The 21,145-nt window shown below is 40.3% G+C and overlaps 1 protein-coding gene across 4 annotated transcripts in view; it reads left to right on the forward strand.

Moving 5' to 3' along the window:
- Window positions 1-21,145, forward strand: part of nrcama (neuronal cell adhesion molecule a) — a 65,230-nt gene that overhangs the window by 18,460 nt on the left and 25,625 nt on the right. For all 4 annotated transcript variants that reach the window (XM_080886762.1, XM_080886763.1, XM_080886765.1 and 1 more), the window contains exon 2: window positions 10,371-10,420. The gene's annotated coding sequence lies outside the window, so the exon portion shown is untranslated. The remainder of the gene's footprint in view (window positions 1-10,370; window positions 10,421-21,145) is intronic.

The raw sequence follows: 21,145 nt of genomic DNA on the forward strand, positions 1-21,145 counted from the left end.
AACGGGTCAGTAGCCTCACTGCAGACTTTTGAACAACCTTTAGATGAGCTAGCCCTTTCTTGTTTAGACAAGTGAACAGACTGTTACAGTAGTCGAGTCTTGTAGAGATAAAAGCATGGATTATCATCTCAAGTTCACTTGTTGACACGATGGATCTAAGTTTTGAAATGTTCCTCAATTGAGAAAAACAGGTTCTTAATATCTGATTTAAATGTTCCTCCAAAGAAAAAGCTTCATCAAAAATAACACCTAGATTTCTAAGGTTATGCTTCTGTGAGGAACCTAAATCACCCAGTCACTGTTTAATATCAGGTATTGTGCTGTCTGGTGCAATAATCAAAGTTTCTGTTTTGTCTGGGTTTAGCTGTAAGCAATTGTTGTTCAACCATTGTTTAATGTTGGTTAAACAGTCAATCAGAGCGGAGAGCTTATTAACTTCAGAAGGCTTAAATGAATGGTTTAGCTGAATGTTGTCAGCAAAAAGATGATAAGATAAATCTTTTTACATCAGGAAACTGCTGTATTATCTTAAAGGAAAAATATATATTAAAAACAGAATAGGTTCCAGCACGGAGCCCTGAGGAACTCCACATATGAGTTGATTACCTTTACAAAAATATTGAAGGTTCATTTAAAATAAAATGCCTGTCACATACTTTTTAAATGTACCTAACATAAAATATGTTCTATATTGCATTAAAAAATGTAAAAATTGTAAACAAACATGCAAAAAAAATCCGCATAGAATTCTCTTTGTGAGTATTTCACAAACGTTCATGAGGCCTGGCTGGCATATCGACTTTTTAAAGGACATTATCGTTCCAATAAGATATAGGCTGGGCTGATATCTTAAATAAACAATTAATTAATAGCTAAGCCACAGCTTGATTGAGTGTTTTCAAATCTTATTTAGTCACTGTTCAGATCCCTGAAGTGGCCTTTTAAAGCACTTAGCCACGGGTATTTAGTCCCTGAACATAATCCTTTTTAACATTGCCTCATTACACTGACTATGTAACATAAATGGAAAAGAATAGGTTAAAAAATAGATGCTTAATATTTTTATTTTTAACTAGAAAAATCATTCATAACATAATGCTAGGGCACATGTATGAATACCACACCTGCTGTGCTTTCAGTAAGCACATCCTAATAAACACACTAATAAACAGGAGCTAGAGTCTCCTGTGCAGGATGGCTGTTCCTCCAAGGTGTTCGTTTGTCTGGAGTAAGACTGACAGGAGAGGGAGAAATGTGCTTCTTAGTCTGATAAAGCTACAATCAAGCATCAGTCTTCATGCGGTGCCTGTCTTAAACCAAAGGGAAAAAGTGATATCCCATTTGCTTTAATCTCTTGGTTACAGCACACTGCCAGGCAGATCTGCACTTCGCTGACACAGAAAGCCTTTGTATGAGCTTCTCACTTCCTCATCACAGCTTTAAGCCTGAGAACTTTTTTTTTTGTATTTGAGGAGTTCTAAATTAATGAGATCACTTAGAGAAATCCCTCTCCACTTCTGTTACTAATATTAGGAGGCCTCAATCCTCATCTGTTCTTCTTCTGCCTTTTTCTGTGTGAGGTGGAAGACGTGCAGTCAATATTAGATGTCTCCAAGGCGTCCTATAGGGCCATATACCTCTGCTGTTTGCTCACCCTTTTTTAAACAAGCCTTTTGTTCCTCACACTCTCATTTCCACCGTTCTGTTTCTCAGTGTCCTCCACTCGTTTTCACTCTCATTGCTTAGTTCTACATCTGTCTCCATCTTTGCTTTTCCTTACATCCCTTTTGTGTTGTTGCTTTCGTTAAGAGGGTCTCCGGGGTTCTGGCTGTATGGACTTTTTTCAGCATGTTTCTGACGTGTTGCATCCTACTCTGTTAAGTTTTCATATGCTACTCTGTTTGACACTCTCTATGGCGACACTAGTTAAAGCTCTGTGCGGCCTAGTTTTTTATAGCAGTCATACTGTAATGCATATTCAAGATATTTTGAAACCAAATTGTTCTCACAATGTCCAATACTGGTTTAGACCTGTGCCTCATTCACCAGAAAGGGTGACTAAAAGGTCTCTTTCAATACAAATGTGCAGCTCTTTTACTGCGCTGCTTTACTTGTGATGAAGGCTGTGTTTGTGTAGTGGGGCCTACCCCAAGAACTATATAACCTTCAATATATCATTATATATTAGCTCTAATGTATGCTGAATTGATTAAAGCTGGTCATTTGTTGGTATGCCAGTGAAAATGGTGTTCTATTTCTTTAGTTGCATGCAGGCTTAATAGCCCCAACTTCACTGTCAACCCAGTACTCTTGTGTTTGTGTGTTTTTTAAGCCCTACATTAAGAGCTGTTGTTCAAATTTTCAGCCTTTTGTTAACGTTTACACAAGTTTTTTTAAATGGTGGTTTAAGGTTATTTATACATGTGTGTGACCCATATACTGTAAAAGATATAAAAGATGGGTGTGGAGTGCTGTTTTGAAGCTCTAATATTGCAATTTGTTGAGTGTGAACTAACCGTATTTGGAGTGGATATAACCAACTTGGTTAGCAAGATGCGCAGATAAAGATACTTGCTAATTAGTGCAGACGTGGATAAAATAATACAAAAATTTTACTGACCAGAAAGCGGAGCACTGACTTCTTAAATAGTATTTTTGATACAATGAATGAAACAGCAGATCCAAAATGCTCCAGAAAGTAACAGCACAGAAGGATTTGGTGTGGAATTTGTTTTAAATATAAAAGTAACAAAATCCGGTACTAGTACTTTCAAAGGAAACTGCCTGAAAAAGGTCTGTGATGTTGACATGACTCTTACAGTGATAATATGTTATAATTTTACATGGTATTTGATTACCGATTAGAGTTAAATGTTAAGGTTTCAGACATACTATCTGACATAACATGTTTGTTTATAATAGGGGCTCAGCTTGATCTATGCTAGAGAACAGGGCCCTGTGCTTCGTACGTCGCTCACTACATCCAAGATCAAATGAAACATCCAAGACCAAACTATCGCGCTAACCGTGAGCTCGCTAATCCGGTTCCCCGAACACACCTGCTGTTGACGATTAGTACAGCTGGATGAAGTAATGTGCGATCACTGGGTGTCGTAAAAGGGGATACGCATCGATAGCAGAAACAGTGATCGGCAACCCTCTGATTGGTCGGCGAAAATGTCGAAGGGGCGTGCTCGGTATTTTCCGGCAGCAGAGCAAGAACTCATGAGTGAGGGATGTCAGGAGTTTCAGAGTTTAATTAAAACGCAAGAGAACACTGCAAAGGCTGCAAAAGCAAGGAGCGAGGGCTGGCAGAAAGTTGCTGACAAATCAGACTCGTAGGTAATTTAATAATAATAATAATAATAATGGATTGGGTTTATATAGCGCTTTCCAAGGCACCCAAAGCGCTTTACGATACCACTATTCATTCACTCTCACATTCACACACTGGTGGAGGCAGCTACGGTTGTAGCCAGGCTGCCATATCGCGCCATCGGCCCCTCTGGCCAACACCAGTAGGCGGTAGGGTAGATCTATCATATGACACGATATTATCCAATATTATATGGCATTACATTACATTATAATACGTTATATTATATCCCCTTTCACATTAGAGCCACAACAGGACCCACAAGAACATGGGAACAAGTAAAAGTGGAATACAGGAGTATTCTACAGAATGGTAATATTTATCTCTTAGGTTGCTTTTCGTCTCTTGGCAAGGTAATACTGGCCTGTAATACTCTGTTAGTTTGTTCATCACAGCAACCAAGAAAAGGGCAGAGCAAAAAAAGACAGGTGGTGGTCCTGCACCCCCTCGTCAACAAGTTGGTTAAGTAAATAATACCCTCACGGGAATATCGATATCTCTCAATGAGCACACTGTCGCGCTGAGCTAAAGGATCCTGTCTATCCCGCAACATACGCTGTATTCTGAGGACTCTCCTTATCAATCTTGCACCTTCCGCAATGGGTTGGTCGCGTATACGGACAGGACATGGCTGCGACAGGCTTCCCAAATCCACCTTCGCTTTTATAGCCGTGGTCTCTCATCTTGATTACACGAAGTAATTTACAATTACTACTCTGAAATATGAATTACATCTGTAATAATCACATACATGTAATAGAATGTTAATAGTACATTTCCCTTTTTTAGGGACTGACCTGTATGTATCTGTGTGACATCAATAAAAGGATCAAGTGCTGCATTATCTTTAGTTACATTGATGTTATTTATTTATGGTGAAACAGTGGTGGAATATCGCTGTTGCTTTCGTATAAATGAAGCGGACATACCTGCGTGGCCGCGATCTAATCCTGTTTACATAAAGTAAACCTGCTCCCGAGCAGGTTTACGCTTACGGCTCTGTTGCTATGAGAGCAAGTCCCGGATGGGCTTCGGGGAACCGAACGATCCAGGATCACGCGAAATCGTCAACAATCTAATCCAGCTAACTCACTTAGCGAGGTACGAAGAACAGGCCCCAGGTAGACTGAAGTTAGCATGCGTGTCAATGAATTTAGCTTCAAATCCAGTACACTCAGCTTTTAGTTGTATTTTGGGTTTTACCAGGGTTTTCTTCAGGTTGGATGCGTTGCCATACCCAGCTTTACATTCTGCAATAAAGATGTTAAAGAAAGCATTTTCTGCACTGAGTTTTGAAAAGTGTAACCACACCTGACATATCAGTTTTTGGTTTGCCACCGCCACCATTGACCCACGTGTTTGTTTGGTTTCAACATGTCACAGGAGTGACCACACATCCCCTCGCTGTCTTTATTCCTCTAACCCCGGTGTGCTCTGAGGTTTGGAACCAGCTGATTTAGTGTGAAACGGTACTTTAGGAATGGCAGTGGATCATCTACCAAGGTTGGTAGATCGATCCATCGACTTCTTCCATCTACATGTTGAAGTATTCTTACTGAATGTTCAATGCATCCATGTGTGAGTCTGTGCAAATGAGACTTTTATTAGGAAGTGCTTTTTTGGTCTCAATTTGAGAACAAAGGTGTTATATAAGTACCAGCCCATTTACCATTTAAGTTGGTACTCAAACCTACGGCTCATTGACAGATCAGTTTGATTGAATGGACACCTACTGTAGTAGACAAACAGTGGTCAGCACAGACATGCCCATCAAAAATAATGCATAACTTATATAAGACATATGTAGCTGAAAAATAAAAAGTTGTTATGAAAGGAAATTTAGATTGAGAGATGAAAACTATATTTTGTACAACGCTATAACCACATTTATTTTTCATAAATATTCTGATCTATGCTATGTTTGGGCCTTTTAACAGAAAAGATTAGTTTATGTGAAGTCAGTTTTAAGTGACAAATAAACAAACCACCATGTTGGTTTCATTCAGCCCCGATGTTGCCGCTTGGTTAGAACACTTAGTGTAAGCACTTAAGTGTCGACCGTGCTGGGAGAGCACTTAGCCTGCTAGACCATAAAAGACCACAACAAATGTAGTTCTTCAGTTTCACACCAAAAAAGGCAAATCCCTCAGCAATAACATGGATTATGAAAAAAGTCCTGCAGTCTAAAAACTCCTGTAGATAAAGATTTTTGCAGTGTGGTCTTTGCTTTCATGTTCTAAGTTTGTTATTGAAATCTGTAATAATAGTTAATTTAGGACATCATAAGATTCTTGTCAGATTGATAGAGCAGCTGTTATCTCTTGTGGAGTGTCACTGAATAGTAAACTCAAACAAGGTGCTTAATTGCATAGATCTGTGGCCTGTGAAGGAAGTAAAATGTTAAAGCTTTAGGGGTAGGAGTGCATGTTTATGTTAAATTAAGTTTTACAGCCCAAATGAGCATTTCCATATAAAGCCTGCAGGAATCCAGACACTCACAACCCTCTTACTGTGACTTGACTGTTAAATCAGAGTCAGAGTATTTCATCTACACCAGTTTTGGCTCATTGGCTCATCTTGCACATCATTTCTTTCCCTACAGTCGGCCTGTTTCTTCTTCTGCTGCTCCAAACACGTTTTTACTCCCTCCCTGCTTCACTCGTGCTTTCATCCTTCTGCTGGGACTTTGAGATGAGTTTGTTGATTGGATCAATCCCCAGAGAGCTCATACCTGGATTTCTTTTTTTACAGTATGCATCACCCAGCTGCAGAAAGCTCAGTAGAGAATCAGCCAATGAAACTAAAAAGCTGCTTCCTGCTGTTCTTTAATCTTGATTTATCTTTCTTTCTCCTCCGTCTCTGTGTGTATGTTTGACATTCTTGATGACTCCATTGAGTGCGCTGTGCGGTGTCGAGTGGGAAAAGCACAGATTGGAGAACTGCCTCTTTAACCTCTGAAGGAAGAAATAAACTTGCGGGAGGTTATAAATCTCTCTGATTAAAACCAGCTCCTCTTTGGCGGCCCTTTTCTGTGTGGGACTGGACTATGTGTGCTGTCTGTCATCTGAAGGATGCTCACAGACTGTTAAAATTAAAAACCCCTTAGAACAGTCATGGTAACCAACCCTCCCTTTCAGTCTGTGTCTCTAGCACACACACAACCATTACAAGGGAATGTATGGGTTTAAATTGTTGTGGGGGAGGCTTCAAAAGCAGTCTGAAAGGTCAAACTGACACTGACTTGTGGCCTTTTTTAATGTAGCCGGATCATAAGAAATACCATTATATAATTTCCATCTGTCTGGACTGCATAAGCTGTAAACTGAAAGAGGTTCAGCCTGACAGGAACTGGTGGTATCTTCAACATTTAAACTGCAGTACTTGTATTAATGGTGGGATTTGCTTAAAAAAAAAAAATCTAATACAGTTTTAATTTCTCTTTGCCCAAGGGAGCTATACATCTATACAACACTATGAATCGGTCCACTGAACCCAACCAGGCTAGCATCTTAATAAGGTCATTTGTCATTTTCTGTCTCTAAAGGAACATGTAGACTGATGTGCATGGGCACAATCACGGTAGTAAACAATCACAGCAAAATGTCATTACGCACAGATGGTATGTCTGAAAAAGTGCACAAAAAAAGCATCTGTAGATAGACATTTGTCACTGTTCGGGTGCTACATCCAATGGAAGCACTCGTTTTTTGTTGTTTTTTTTTCTTCTCATTTCACAATGAAACCAAAACATGGTCGCAAATACCTGCAACTCTTTCTTATTGTTGTTGTGGGACCGAAAGCCTGTATTTGCTGCTCCCACTCTGGCTTCAAGTCAGATGGTGTGTGGAGATCAAATGCAAGCGAGTAAGACTTGATGGCACACTTGTCTGGACACAATATTTCACTACTTTAAAGGTAGGGAGTGAAGAGGCCAGGCAGTCAGGGCATGTGTTAAGTGTGCTTTTCAGGCAGCTGCCACCATCGCTGATTGCTCTGGCCCTCTTGGCCTAAGGGATTACAGCCCACACTCACAATTTCTATTCATGCCTGGGGTCAGTTATTCTATCACAGGATGAAAAATCCACACACCGATACATTTAGATGCTTGCAGTTTACTGGCTCCCGGTGGATTCATAAACTCAGAAGGCTAATTGAAACAGGAGCTAGATAATAAATCAAAGCGGTATTTCACCAGGCCTTGGCACATATATGACTTTAATAATCCAGAATGATGATCACAGTTTAGTTGGTGTAAGCACATACGTAGAGAAACAGTGGCCTTCATCATCGGAGCTTACAGTTCACATACATACTGTTGTCACAGAGTTATTTTAGTTTCTTTGAGATCAGATCTGTTTCTACTTCATGAATTCTTCTCAAGGTGAAGTGAAAATGTTTACTTAAGACTTTGTTCTGTGTGTGAGGTAACTTGTCTCTTGTCCTGGGTTTTAAAATAATTCCCATTTGTTTAAAATGAAGTCAGTGAAGCACCTGGAGAAAACAAATTTTGGCAAATCACAGAAATTAAAAGATAAACAACAATGTGAATGTGAAAAATACAGATTTTTCTTACAGGAGTAAGGAAAAGGGAATTTGGTCAATAACCTCAAACAAAGCATAGTACATTTCAAAATATTCAAGAAAACTGCTAAAGGTGGAAACAACAAACTTGTTACACCACTTGAGGTAAAATCACTCTGTTGAGTAAAACCAGGCTACAAAGGTATGCGAGGATGAGATGTTAGCAGCTGGTGATGTGTTTAAGAAAACAAAAAACTCAACCCAGCATCGTGGGATCGCTCATTCATGTGAAAGGAAAAGCAAATGGTGCATTGAAATTACTGATGCGGTTATATATTCTTTGGCTATGGATTTTGGTGGAAACGATGGAAAAGGAAGACTGCAAGCAGCTGGTTAAACATTTGAAAATTTAGAAATCCCTGTTTTATGTATTGAGATGTTAATTTAACTTTTTTGTCTTAATTCTGTTCAAATATTTCTAACTAGTACATCTGCTGCTCTGACAAGGATCTTCTAGTTTCTGCTTTTTGGGGGGTTTTCTTTTCTTGTTGACAGGTGATATTGAAACCTCTTTTAACAAATTATTCTAAATTACAGGTTCTGATTTATTTAATGTTCTATTGAATTTTCTATTTCTATTTTTTTCTTTCTTTTGTTTGTTTTTTTTACCTTTACAAGCAATCGTGTTTCTGTTTGAGCCAAGTTGATCTTATGTTTTGGCTATGTATGTCAGCTGGCTCCACACTGAAAGGAGCCATCCATCTATCCATCCATCTCCTTAACCCAGGTCTCACAAATAATCACTATTTTTACACCTAATTTATGAAGCTATTGAAACCAGATTTACTTTATGCTAAGTTGACTGTTTGAACACAAACCTACATGCACCCCCAAAGTTTTACTATAGTTTGGTTTGATCCCCATATGTTTAAGTGTTTTCTTGAAAGGGAAACTGTATTCTTTATTCTTCTCTGCATGTCTCTTTTTTGTCTCCATGGCAACCTGCTAGAGCATGGGGTCAGCTCTGCTAGCTTTGCTCTTGTAGCACCTCCCAGCTCTCCTCTCCTCTCCTTTTATACTATATGTGTATCTCTCTCCATCCCCCTCCTTGCGCTAAGATGATGAAGCGCTTTTAGATTTGCCGATTAAAAATGGATGCTTCTGATTCCCGCTCTCTCTTCATTTTTTAATGTTTGTTCTTCTTCTCTTTCTCTTAAAGCACTCTTTCCCCCTCATCGTCCTCGCTCTGCCTTTTTTTTTATAAGTCTTGCTACATTCCTGCCTCCATTCATTAACATCTCACACTGTTTCTTCCTCTTTCCCTGATCTGTGCCCCCTTTTGTCTCAGTTCAATTTGTTTCAACTCAGCTGAGATAAGATCAATGCAGCTCAGTTCAAATCGGATCAGATCAGTTCACAATGAAAAATTCATTCAGCTTATCCTGACACATTTAAATCAATGCACTTTCAGTCGTCTTCATTAAGATGAAATCGATGCAGGGTTTGTTTAATTATAAGGTGAGGTTATACAACAACAAACTGCCTTCCTTTTTTTATTGTTGACTTCCTTCAGATCACATTTTGGGCTTAGGCTGGAACATCCAGGTTCTTCCTCTAAGTGATAGCATCTAAGTAATAGATCAAGAACCCTTTCTCATCTTTTTACATCATCTAGTAAATTCAAACAGCTCAACCTCGCTTTATTGCATGACTCACCATCTTTCCCATCTGAGCTAACTACAGTTTTAATGGCTTCACGTCCAAATGTGCCACCGTCCTTTGTCTGTCACATTTGTTTTGCTAATATGAGATGAATGGAGTATCTCTCAGGAGATTATGATAATGCATTCACGGTCACGAAGGGACGCCCGTTTGGGGGAAGCAGAGGTCGCTGCGTGCAAGTGCGTGTATGGTGGTGGGTAACCTTTCATTGTGCGTGTGTCCCTACTGGAGATAAAAGTAATAAAAATGACAGGAGAGATTTTGGTTATTGATTGAGGTCCTTGTGTTCAGCAATATGCAGTCATTTACTGGGTTTTCCCTGGAGAGATAAGTGGAGGTGCCCACGTATTTATGTAGTGCTGGTGGGTAACACTGGCCTTGTGCAATGAATGAATCAAAGAGGTCTAAATAAGCGTTTGCCAAGTGTATTTAGTTAATTGAAGCTTCTGAGTCTTTTTGAAATCCAAGGTCTTTTTTGAGAGCAGTGAACACGTCTTTTAACTCCAAATCCTTCCCTCTAACATGATGCTGATTAGGTTTCTGGTCTGAGTTGGCATAAATGGAAGCTGTGATAGACTTTAAATAGACTTATAATTTCTTTGCCAAATATTATGCAGTAAAAGCACCCTTGCTACATAATGTCAAAGGAGTCAGCGTCATTCCCCATGAATGCTTAGACGTTAATTATTTATAGTATTTCTAATCTGAGGTAAACTCCTTATTTATAGTCATTTTCGTCTTGTTTTTTCAGGTTGAAATATCCGTTGAAGACAAACAGCAGCTGAGAATAAATCCTCGGAGGTGAGTCAGAGATTGCTTCTGAGTATATTTTGACTGCTTGACTACATTTTCTCCACGATGTGCCAATTTACATTGTTCTCTCTTTAATGAGTGATATATTATTGAATTTAAAAGTAGCATAGAGATGTAAAAAATCATTATATAGGGAGAGGTTTAAGCCATTAATGGGTAGCTAAGATTATGTCATTATGTAGTTGATGATATGGCAGCATGAGAGGAGACAGCAGTCTGAACGAGTTCTATATATATGATGAAATTGTGAGTCTGAATGATGGTTGGTTCCGGTTATTCCAATGTGAGTGACATGTGACATTCTCGGGATGCTGACCCATTCTTCTTCTGTAAATGTGATTCAAAAATCTGTTTGTGTTACTCTTCTCTGAGAACAGGTTGAGCAAGTGGCTGCTTGTTCACATCATTTTCTTAACAATTGTGAAACATCTTTTGAAATGTTGATTTTAAATTTCCTCAGTTATTCTAATTGTCTATGTGTATAACTGAGAGAATAATGCTTCTACCTATAGAGTAGAACAGGGGTGGCCAACCCGCGGCTCTCGAGCCGCATGCGGCTCTTTGCCTGGTTTCATGCGGCTCTTACGTTCATATCAAAGTTTATGTTTGTGTTTTGATTTTTTTTTATGTTGTTGTTTTAAAATGTGCGCGTTCGCTTCGCTTGAGTTCAATACGGTATTTTCATCAAATGCGCATGTGTGTGAGATGAAAATACCGCAAAGTTTCCCAGTAGGAGCAAGTTCGCCCTTAAAATGGCAGGAAAAAAATGCACAGCAAAAAGAAAATATGAAGATGAACACAGGACGTTTTTAACAGAGTGGGAGAGTTTATATTTTTTTGTTGAACGCAATGGTAAGCCATTCTGCCTTATATGTCAGACGTCATTAGCGCATTTCAAAGCTTCAAATCTTCAGCGCCACTTCAGCTCACTCCATGCTAACATCGACCAGGAATTTCCAAAAGGGACTGAACTTCGCAAGCACGAGTTGGCCACTTTGAAAAGTCAGGCAGAAAAGCAGATACAGTTTTTCCAAAAATTTACGAAGCGGTCAGAGACCATAACGCTCGCATCCTATCAGCTGGCTTGGAACATTGCACGGGCTAAAAAGCCATACAATGAAGGGGAGTTCGTTAAAAAATGCCTCAGTGATGTTGTTGAAATCTTGTCTCCTGAAAACGACAAATTAAAACGCATGGTATCAGACGTCCAACTGTCCCGCCACACTGTTGAACACAGAATATCGGACATTAACACGGCTATTGAATCACAGTTGCACTCTGACCTTCAAGCATGTGAGTATTTTAGTGTCGCATTGGATGAGAGTTGTGATATACAAGACAAGCCTCAGTTGGCAATATTTGCACGGTCTGTTTCAAACGATTGTGTGATCAAAGAAGAACTCCTGGATATTGTGCCATTAAAAGACAGAACCCGTGGCATAGATGTGAAAGAAACCATGATGGCTGCATTTGAAAAAGCAAATCTGCCCATAACGAAATTAACTGCAATAGCCACGGATGGAGCACCAGCCATGATGGGATCTGTGAACGGGCTTGTGGGGCTGTGCAAAGCTGACCAAACTATTCCTGACTTTTGGAATTTCCACTGGACAGACTGAACCTGACCCTGCAGGGTAAGTTAAAAATGCTCCCTGACCTAGTGCAAAGTGTGTTTGCGTTTGTCAACAAACTGAAGCTGTTCAAGACACATATTCAAAAGGGAGATTTAACGCATTTTCCCACTCTGCTAAAAGCCAGCGGGCAAGTCGCCAGTGCTGCCCTGAGTAAGCAAAGAGCCAGATATGCAACGCTGATTGAAAACTTGCACGAAAGCAAAAGTAAATGCTATTGTAGATTATTATATTCTTGTTTGTGGACTTGGTTGAACTGAGAGTTTGTGTGTGTGAGACAGTGCACACAATGTTCATTGTTGAAAATGACTGGCCTGTGGTTTTAGTACTGTAGGAGTCCATTTCTGTCATTATCATGTTGGTGTGTGACATTTACAATAAATCTGGCTGAGCAGAGGTGTGTGTGTGTGTGTGTGTGTGAGAGAGAGAGAGAGAGAGAGAGAGAGAGAGAGAGAGAGGGAGGAAAGGATGGGTGATGTTCATGTGTGCCCATGCGTATGATGTGGCTCTTTGCGGTAACACAGTAAAAAAAAAGTGGCTCTTGGTCTCTGACTGGTTGGCCACCCCTGGAGTAGAAGAAGAGGGTCACCCAGGTTCAGTGACTATAAAACGTGCTTATGCTTTGCTCTTATTCACTTGTAATGCTACTGCAGCTACATGCTACGTGTGCACAATGATGTTACTGAATGTGTCAGCCAGCTTCTTCTTCGAATACCCCAGCCCCAGTTTTTGCTGATGGCATGTCTGTTCTAGTGCTTTTTTTCAGTTGGCATTTCTTTTTATATTTTCGTCTTAGTAATATGCTCCCATTGTGTTACGGTTAGTATCACTTCAAGGAGCTACTGCAGTTTTTGCAAAGCCATAAACTCCACTTGGTTGCAATTATACGCTAAATACATATTTTTTTCCTTTCTGACAGACGTATATATTACTCGAATGTATGACTCTAACAGACCTACAAGTATAATTTGTACATACACATGACAGATCATTTTATGAACTTTATAAGCGGCTCAATCCCTGGCTGTACTTCAAATAAAAAGGTCAGTTAGCATAGATGAAAAGTGCTGAGTGTTGAGCATGACTCACAGCTGGCAGTGACTGATACCCTTTGCAGTCTTGGCTCTGCCCTGTTTGTATCTGCAGTGTATACAGGGAGTGCAGAATTATTAAAGCTGAATGTTTTTGGAAGTAGTTTTTAGTTTGTTTTTAGTTTTAGCTATTTTAGGGGGATATCTGTGTGTGCAGGTGACTATTACTGTGCATAATTATTAGGCAACTTAACAAAAAACAAATATATACCCATTTCAATTATTTATTTTTACCAGTGAAACCAATATAACATCTCCACATTCACAAATATACATTTCTGACATTCAAAAACAAAACAAAAACAAATCAGCGACCAATATAGCCACCTTTCTTTGCAAGGACACTCAAAAGCCTGCCATCCATGGATTCTGTCAGTGTTTTGATCTGTTCACCATCAACATTGCGTGCAGCAGCAACCACAGCCTCCCAGACACTGTTCAGAGAGGTGTACTGTTTTCCCTCCTTGTAAATCTCACATTTGATGATGGACCACAGGTTCTCAATGGGTTTCAGATCAGGTGAACAAGGAGGCCATGTCATTAGTTTTTCTTCTTTTATACCCTTTCTTGCCAGCCACGCTGTGGAGTACTTGGACGCGTGTGATGGAGCATTGTCCTGCATGAAAATCATGTTTTTCTTGAAGGATGCAGACTTCTTCCTGTACCACTGCTTGAAGAAGGTGTCTTCCAGAAACTGGCAGTAGGACTGGGAGTTGAGCTTGACTCCATCCTCAACCTGAAAAGGCCCCACAAGCTCATCTTTGATGATACCAGCCCAAACCAGTACTCCACCTCCACCTTGCTGGCGTCTGAGTCGGACTGGAGCTCTCTGCCCTTTACCAATCCAGCCACGGGCCCATCCATCTGGCCCATCAAGACTCACTCTCATTTCATCAGTCCATAAAACCTTAGAAAAACCAGTCTTGAGATATTTCTTGGCCCAGTCTTGATGTTTCAGCTTGTGTGTCTTGTTCAGTGGTGGTCGTCTTTCAGCCTTTCTTACCTTGGCCATGTCTCTGAGTATTGCACACCTTGTGCTTTTGGGCACTCCAGTGATGTTGCAACTCTGAAATATGGCCAAACTGGTGGCAAGTGGCATCTTGGCAGCTGCACGCTTGACTTTTCTCAGTTCATGGGCAGTTATTTTGCGCCTTGGTTTTTCCACACGCTTCTTGCAACCCTGTTGACTATTTTGAATGAAACGCTTGATTGTTCGATGATCACGCTTCAGAAGCTTTGCAATTTTGAGACTGCTGCATCCCTCTGCAAGATATCTCACTATTTTTGACTTTTCTGAGCCTGTCAAGTCCTTCTTTTGACCCATTTTGCCAAAGGAAAGGATGTTGCCTAATAATTATGCACACCTGATATAGGGTGTTGATGTCATTAGACCACACCCCTTCTCATTACAGCGATGCACATCACCTAATATGCTTAATTGGTAGTAGGCTTTCGAGCCTATACAGCTTGGAGTGAGACAACATGCATGAAGAGGATGATGTGGACAAAATACTCATTTGCCTAATAATTCTGCACTCCCTGTACACTCAGCAAGTACAAGTAAGAAAACCTAGAACACTAGAATAAACCTTGTGGATGCTGTAACCTCTGAATAGCTACGACAACCCCATTAGCCTATGTGCGAGTAAACTCTATGGGCCAAAAGCTCAAGCTCGAAACGCTCAGTTTTAGACTGTTTTTTCTACTCTTGGCTCTGTATGCTGTCAGTAAGAGTAGATATCCCTAATATGGTTATCTCTGGGACACAGCACCACCCATAACCCTGGTCAACCCTTTTGTTTACAATGGGGAAGCCAATCAGAAGACAGCTGGTTTAAAAGGAGTGTGAAAGTAGCTGAAGTGCCCTATTTTCGACAATTGTTTTGAACTGTGAAACTGTGAATCATGTAAAGCTACTCGAGTGCAAGACATGAAAATTATTATAACAGATCATTTAAGTTTGATTTTGTTTAGAGTAGTATGGTTATCTGAGACATTCACAGGTCAGACACATGCTATAAAAGTTTTTTTGGGAACAGATTCAAGTGTAAACATGGAAAATCCTTAAGGTCACATAATAAAAACAGCCAAAGTCCCCATAAATCCACAGCCTAAAAGGCCAGCACGGGTTAGTGTAATTACTCAGCAACTGTTTGAACACAGGGGATTGTTTATGACTGGATAAATAGCAGCCACATGTCCTGGCATCATCTGCTGCTCACCTGATAATCAGCACACTCCAGTGCACATGCAGAGGACACACAAACAGACAGGAGCGTGGTGCATTGATGCGAATTAACACATTCAGATTAACAGTGCAGGGAGTTTTACAGTCATTATCAAGTAGTAATGTATAAATGTTAGAAGGCTGGAAAGAATGTGATTGCTTTTGTAATACTGAGCAAATACTGAGGTCCACTTAGGAACGTAAATCTGCATTGCAAGACAGGAAAAAAATAAATAAATACAAAAAATAATAAATACTGAGCAGCAAATATAATGGCTTGTGAGTGGCACAGCATTCTGGGGAGCGATAGTCTTAGTAAGTAGAGCACACTCAGCAATTACATAACACATCACTACAGTGTTTCCACCTTCCGGCACTATCATTGTTACCTCAATAGTCCCATGAGAGCCCTCTACTATATTGCAGTGAGCCATAATTTTAACAGTGAGTCATTATCGCAGCAGTTTATTTAACTGAAAAGAAGTCATGGAAAAGTGGTTTGAATTCAGTTATCGCAGGTTGCGATGATGGATCTCCTCTCCTCCCTGCCCTCTTCCTCCAGCTTCCTCTCTCCTCCTGTCCACCCGTCTCTATGAGTAATCCTTGCGAACAGATGGGTGGAGGAGAAAAAAAAGGGGCATGCCAGCTTGTTGTGCAGCTATAACACTGTCAATCAGTCCCCTCCCCCGTCCCATCCTGTCAACATTTCAGCCCGTTCCGCCTTAAAAATTTCCCACTTTCTTCTTTCTCCCTAATCATTTCATTCTCCCCTCCTGCCCCGATCGGACTGTCAGTTAGCCTGCCATCGGTTTGACAATGTGACTATTTTTGTTATGTCACCACTGCAAGAGCCATATGTGGGAATAAGTTAAAGGTGTAACAGTCTTGCCCCAAAGGATAAAAACAGCCACATGCTGGAAACAAAATAAATTATAGGACCCCACACAGTAAGTCATGTCAGAGTCACGTACCAAGGCCATGTGCATCTATTGATATCTTTTACCTAGCAGTAACCCCAGAGGAATACCAATGAATCTTGGCTCGGTTACAAGCCCAGCTGGGTTCATGCCCTGTCACATTGTAGCACTGTATTAGAATGAGACTGCCCATTGATTTTAGGGTCTGTTTTTTTAATGTCTAGTCTTTGCTTTTCAGTAAACACACTTTTTCACACTTTATACAGCCCCACCTTGAAGCAGAAGCCTCTGCAGTGCAGTGCCTTAATTGGTGTCAACTTATCTTTATTTTAAAACACTTTAAGATACATGATTTTAATGGTTTTCTGTGTAGTCGGAACCACTGTTTACTCTTCATTTTGCTAAATAAAACATTGCTTTTCATTTCATAGCTGAGAGATGGTGCAGATGATTTCTTTCCCATTTTACAAACTTAATCATTGATGGCAAAGACCTTGGCAATTATAGTAAATGCTTTGTGAAAGATCATTTTAGAATAAGAATACAGTGATTAGATGAAATGTTTTGGATTAACTGCAAAAAAGATGGATATTCATTACTAAAAATAAAGCAATTAAATGAGGCATTCATTGCATTTCATGCAGATCTTTCTGTAAATTATTGCAGCTCAAACTGACATTTATTGCAGTGAATGAACGAGTAAAATAATATGGCTATACAGGCTGTAAAATCTTTTGTTACATGATATCAACATATTTTTCAGGGTTATCGAGTTTTCCTCACACCACCTGTCACCCACACAAACACAAAAAAAATCACTTATGGATTGAGCCAGCACGGCCCCCGGCTCTGACTGAGCCCATGGCTTTTGACGAGATGACCTTAGACAGGCGAGACACTCGCAACTGATGCCTGCACAGACCCAACCAGGCTGCCGGCAGCCAGCAGCAAGCATGTCCCTATGCACACAATATTCCAGATATCACAGCCGTAAAATGTGACATCAGATGAAGCGAATTTTAATGACAGCCATCGTTAATAGCTTCTGATGAGTTATGCACGGATGAGAACCCCCCGTCCTTGTTTTAAGGCAATTATCATTTACAAAGCCTGTATAGTTTAAGTATATAAACTTGGTTTGATGGTACAACTAATATCGTCTGATGTGGGTTTTTTTTTTCATGTTTCGATCTAAAAACAATCCCATTCTTAGTGCCATTAATCTTTTTGTCACAAAATGAACGTTGCAGTTTGTTTCCTTTGTTAGGCAGTGTGAATGATACCTTCAAAGTCCTCCCTAGCTATTTTCTCACTCTTTTACACAAATATGCCGGGAGCAAAGCTGTTAGCATTCACGTCTTGCAAAGGCAGGGCTCTTCTCTTTCCCTCAATAGGAAAAAAAAGGAAAGACAATAAGATACTCTTTTGCTTTGTTACAGTCAAGCTTTTATATCATGGGATTATGAGGGGTTGGATATGCATGGGAATTTACTTCAACAGGGTTGAATTTGAAAGTGGTTACAGGGTGGGGGGGTCAAGCAGATTTACAGCTTATGTCCCCTTTTATGCAAGACAGATGTACAAACTGGCCAGTAAAACAGTACAGAATGACATTACATAAGCCTAGTTTCACTTTGACTGCTCATTCATAAATAGACCTGTTGTCGACAGCTTTAAAGGCTTGTAAGGCATGATGTTTTAATCCTCAGGCAAACAGCGACCAACCAGTGATAATCCCAGTATGAAATACGGGGGGGCTCAGGTGACACTCACCAACCCATTCAGATATATAGCTGCTATGAGTTCGATCACTTCATGTCACCTGCGTGCTCCTGCACACTAGCACAAAAATCACAATTTTAAACAGCACAAAGCTAAAAAAAGAAAGCCAAGACCATCAGTCAGTGTGCCATGCCTTTCAATGACATGAATATTCAGATACCTCAGAGGCAAATAACGAAAAATCTAGTTGTGCGTGTTTATGACTAAAAACATACAACTAGTTCTGTAACTCGAGTGTTACCTTTTCTTTTATTTGACTTTAGCTTGCAGGGGCAACCATGGTTCAGGGGGTTGGGAAGCTCATCTTCTGACCGGAAGGTTGCCAGTTCGATCCCCTATTCTGTCTGTCTCGGTTGTTGTGTCTTTGTACAAGACACTTCACCTACCGCCTACTGGTGTTGGCCAGAGGGGCCGATGGTGCGATATGGCAGCTTCGCTGCTGTCAGTCTGCCCCAGGGCAGCTTTGGCTACAACTGTAGCTTGTCTCCACCAGTGTGTGAATGAATAGTGGAACTGTAAAGCGCTTTGAGCGTCGCTATATAAATGCAATCTATTAATAATAATAATAATAATAATGGATACTTTATTGATCCCCATGGGGAAATTACTTGTTTTTCTCTGCATTTGACCCATTCACTCAGTGAAGCAGTGGGCAGCCCACTAAGCAGGCGCCCGGGGAGCAGTGTGTAGGGACGGTACCTTGCTCAGGGGTACCTCAGGGTAGCCGTTAAGTGGATTCGAACCGCCGACCTTCCGATCATGGGGCGACCACTTTACCTACTGAGCTATCCCTGCCCCCATATTATTATTATTAAACTCAGTGAAAATATTTCAAAATGTGTGTTTGGTTTAAGGAAACACAACTGTGTCTATGTGACCATATAATGATCATACAGTCACACAGCCTGCATATGTATCATTTATGGTTATGCAGATGACACCATCCCTTATAAATTGCGTCATTTCTTGGACCAAGCAAAATTGATTATAAATCCATTTCCAAATTAATATTGAGTATCAAAACCAGGTCTACTTGTACCGACGTGTATTAGTTTCTGTCATCACAACAATACTGGGTGGCACTGTGGCTAGATCTTTTATTTCTGGAGGTGTGACCTTGTCCCCTGCCATTTCAGCATTATCCCTTTAGTAAACAACAGGAAGCACAATGGACATGGCGTGGCGCATGCTGACCATCAGCACTTCACAAAGCCTCAGAGAAAAGCAGGCGCTGGGGCATTCTGCGGATGGTGCTAGAATAACTGATCCTAAAAGGGAAGACCCACACTGTGTGTATGTGTGTCCGCATGCAAAAGAGCATTAGATAGTTTGCTTTGATTAGTTATCTGCGTGTGATCCGGTTTGGGGGCTATTGAGGACAATGGGCCTGCCAGGTCTGTATTTTGACTGTAAAGAAGTGGTGTTAGTGTAATGAAAGCTCCCTCTACATCAACTTCCAAATAGCAGATAGACTCATAGATAGTCAGCAGTTAAATGATGAGGCTTTGATGGTGAAATCAGGGTAAACAAAGCTGGGTAAATCCTGCTGAAATGCTCTTTGGCAACAGACAAACTGCTCACTGCTTAAAAGTATAAAAATTATATATATGTATGTATATGTATACTTACTTATACTCCCTATCTTCCAAGTATACGACTGTGTGCATCTTAAAAATAGTGCATGTTAAGCAAGGTGAGGTGAGGAAATCACTGATGTGGCCTACTCAAGATAGTCTTGGTTGGTAACCTTCAGCAGTGTCAACAGCATTTCACCCCTTAACCTGTACGCCTCACCTGAAGATGAGGAATAGTACCTCTTCACTTGCACATCTGCCATTTTGGTTTTAAGATGATCTCATGAAGAAAACAGGAGAGTTTCTTGGGAACTGTTTCCTTCCTTTTGTGATCTAATAACTTTGAGTGGGTAGGTTGGGGTGGTATTTATTAGCTTTGACTTTATGGATGTCCATTTGGCCATTTCTTTTAGCTTCCTTCTTCCAGTGCTTTGGAATAGGCAGTCAAGATGTGGTTCAGAGTGCATGGGCCTGCACTGCTTGCAGAATGGATAAGGCCCTAGGTTGGCAAGAGGTCAACCACAGCACAAAGGATTGAGGTCAAATTGGCCATGCCAGTGGTTCATCCCTGTGCAACTACTGCCCCTGGACGGAAACTGCTCCCTCTCAGATTCTCCGCACCACAACAAGCCTCCTGATTTCTTTCCTATAAAAAATTTACACGCACACACACATCAATAATATCTCATAGTAGGGGTGCAACGATACACAAAATTCACGGTTTGGTTCAGTTCGATACTTTGGTGTCACGGTTCGATATTTTTTCGATACAAAACAATGTTCATGCTTTTTTAATTTGTCATTTATTAAAATTATAAATATATTTTTTAACTCAAACGTACAGTTTTTAAATTTAATGTTGCTGAAACAACAAAGGGATAAAATAATAAATCTATCTGATTGAGAAATCACTCATCTTTGGAAAAGAGAGTTTATTACAGAGTAATGGCTCTTTCCAAAATAAAAGCTATACTATACGCTTCTTCTGGGCTATATTCTCAGCAGCATATTAAACATATCAGGTCCCCATAAGGAGAATCCTGTGCTAACGGCTGTCTAAATGACTCGGGTAAAGTTTGTATCATTTGTAGCATGCGTGCTTGTTGTTTTTGTCTGCTTCCACTTGTCTTTGCACTAGGATGCTGTCGGTGTAAATGTGCACTCATATTCATTGTGTTCCCACTAGTGCTGTCAGCGTTAATCTGAAATGACGTTAACGCCACAACACAGCAAATCTCCACTGCGCTCAGTGGATCTGCACTCGACAGTGCAGCCTAGGTGGAGTAGTCGAACGCAGATCCACTGAGCTCTCAACACAGACAGCATCGTCAGAAGAAAAGTTGATAAAATAAATTTAAAATTTTGTATTGTTCGATACATATGCTTACCAAACCGAAAGCACTGTATCGAACAGTTCAAAATCGATACGAGTATCGTTGCACCCCTATCTCATAGGTATTTCATCAAATCCGTACCAGTTTGAATTTTTGT

Source organism: Rhamphochromis sp. 'chilingali' (genome assembly GCF_963969265.1).
Source record: "Rhamphochromis sp. 'chilingali' genome assembly, chromosome: 7".
Taxonomy (NCBI): domain Eukaryota; kingdom Metazoa; phylum Chordata; class Actinopteri; order Cichliformes; family Cichlidae; genus Rhamphochromis; species Rhamphochromis sp. 'chilingali'.